Source organism: Rhinopithecus bieti, unplaced genomic scaffold (genome assembly GCF_001698545.2).
Source record: "Rhinopithecus bieti isolate Rb0 unplaced genomic scaffold, ASM169854v2 scaffold_48477, whole genome shotgun sequence".
Taxonomy (NCBI): Eukaryota; Metazoa; Chordata; class Mammalia; order Primates; family Cercopithecidae; genus Rhinopithecus; species Rhinopithecus bieti.
In genome coordinates this window covers 36,030-38,144 of record NW_016819110.1, presented here as the reverse complement: position 1 = coordinate 38,144, position 2,115 = coordinate 36,030, and the positions used below count along the sequence as shown (strand labels likewise).

The 2,115-nt window shown below is 39.5% G+C and overlaps 1 long non-coding RNA gene across 1 annotated transcript in view; it reads right to left on the bottom strand.

The window, feature by feature from the left end:
* LOC108519348 (uncharacterized) overlaps positions 1-2,115 on the bottom strand; it is a 16,225-nt gene that overhangs the window by 4,070 nt on the left and 10,040 nt on the right. Inside the window, exon 4 of the long non-coding RNA XR_001882610.1 lies at positions 1,669-1,948. This is a non-coding gene — a long non-coding RNA (uncharacterized LOC108519348). The remainder of the gene's footprint in view (positions 1-1,668; positions 1,949-2,115) is intronic.

Sequence of the window (2,115 nt, the reverse complement as noted above, 5' to 3'; positions counted from 1 at the left end):
TAGCTGGGACTACAGGCGCCCCACCACGCCCGGCTAATTTTTTTTTTTTCTTTTTTTTTTTTTTTTTTAGTACAGCACGGGGTTTCACCATGTTAGCCAGGATGGTCTCGATCTTCTGACCTCGTGATCCGCCCGTCTCGGCCTCCCAAAGTGCTGGGATTACAGGCGTGAGCCACCGCGCCCGGCCTGCATTTCCTTTTTATCATACACAACAGAATGCAGTTTTTGTAATACAGGGGGTTGTTCTTTTAGCTTCACCTTCAGTTCTAACGAACAAACGTTAATTGAATTAACTATTTTCCTTTACAGATGTATACTTTATAGTACAGTTTGTTCAAAAAAGAATTTAAGATAACTAGTTCCTATGATCTGTAAGCCACATGAGTAGATGCTACAGGGTATACAGTCATGAATGAGATCTAGCCTCTAATATAGTTTATTAAATAGGGGGAAAATCAGAAGTTCATATAAGTAACTGCTAGAAAGATTAAGTGAGCCATTGGAGGCTGGCCTAGGAACTTATCTATCACATACAACATTTATTTTTCCCCTTTGAGAGGGGGTCTCACTCTGTTGCTTAGGCTGGAGTGTTATGGCACAATCATAGCTTATTGCAGCATCGAATTCTGGGCTCCAGTGATCCTCCCACCCCAACCTCCCAGGTCGCTAGGACTGTAGGCATGTACCACCATACCCAGATAATTTTTTTCTGTTTTTTAGAGAAAGGATCTCACTATGTTGCCCAGGCTGGTCTTGAACTCCTAGTCCCAAGCCACCCTGTCATCTCAGCCTCCTAAGTCCATAGACAACATTATTTCTATCAAAATCCAAAAAACTAACTTCTATTCCTCAGAAATGTTCATCACTTACACTCTGGAGACCATCTGTATTGAGTTTCTTCATTTATATTACTAGTAAACCAAATTTAATGTCAAGCAAGAGGACACTCATTTCTCTTTGAGACTTAAAATGGTAAATTTCTTCCCAAAGAAAAGGGGAAGAACAGAGAACAAAGACCAACCATGTGTTAAGAAAAAAACACTACAATCTCTGAAATATATTCCTTGAATGTTCTTTCCATCTCCTGAACAATCACTAAATCACTTCAATAAGTTATTTTATAAATGTTATCTCCTCTTCTAGATAGCAAGCTGCCTCGGGGCAGAAACCAGTTTATCTTTATGTAATAGCACAGAGATACACTGCAAATGGTAGGTGATTAATAATGTTCTAATCCAAATTAGTGGCTACTCTGGACCTCTGGATTCATGTAATTGGTAGTACTTACCTCCCATTGTCTCACAGAATGCAACATTTCAAGGGGGAAACCGAACCACAACTAGCAATGTCAACAACTGTAGTGTGGTATGTCCCTCACCAAGTTACTTAAGGGTGTATGTGTGTTACTTGAACCCTGAAGGCTGGGCAGGGAGCCAAGGTCAGAGTGCCTAGCTGAGGAGCCGGTATCCCTGAGAACCCAAACATCTCAGGGCATACCTCAAAATATATCAAGGAAAACAGTCTCATCGTGCACACACAGTAGGTAAACAGCCAGAATATAAGCTTATAAGCGGCTTACAGATGAGAGGCAGGGTGACTCTAGAGCTGCCCAGAATTGTCCAGTATGTAAGTCCTAGTAAACTCATCTATTCATCAAGCTGGACTTACCCAAATTATTCTTTGGTCTCTTGATGCCTTCCCAATTTGGGGAACATTACAATCCCAAGTTTTCCTTCTAACAACCGCCACATTCATCATTCAGATCCAGGCCAATTACAGGAGGGAATATTAAAATATCCAGCTATTACACCATCAAAACCTAAGGACATCTTGAAGAGATGAAATTATTTCTCCACCTGAGAAGCAGTTATTCTTAACAAACATGTTCAGGTGCTGTAACTGCCGTAATGTCAAAACTATTATGTCTCTTCCCCATGAATGTATTTTCCTAAGACAAAAAAAGAGAACATTTTAATGAATATATTGTAAACTGTCAACAAAATGATGAGAAAAAATTTAAGTGAAATTTTCTATGTAAAATTCAAAATAATTCCACTGACACACAACAAACATCTTAGCTAAACTGCCACATTTTAGGACTAACAGACTAAAACA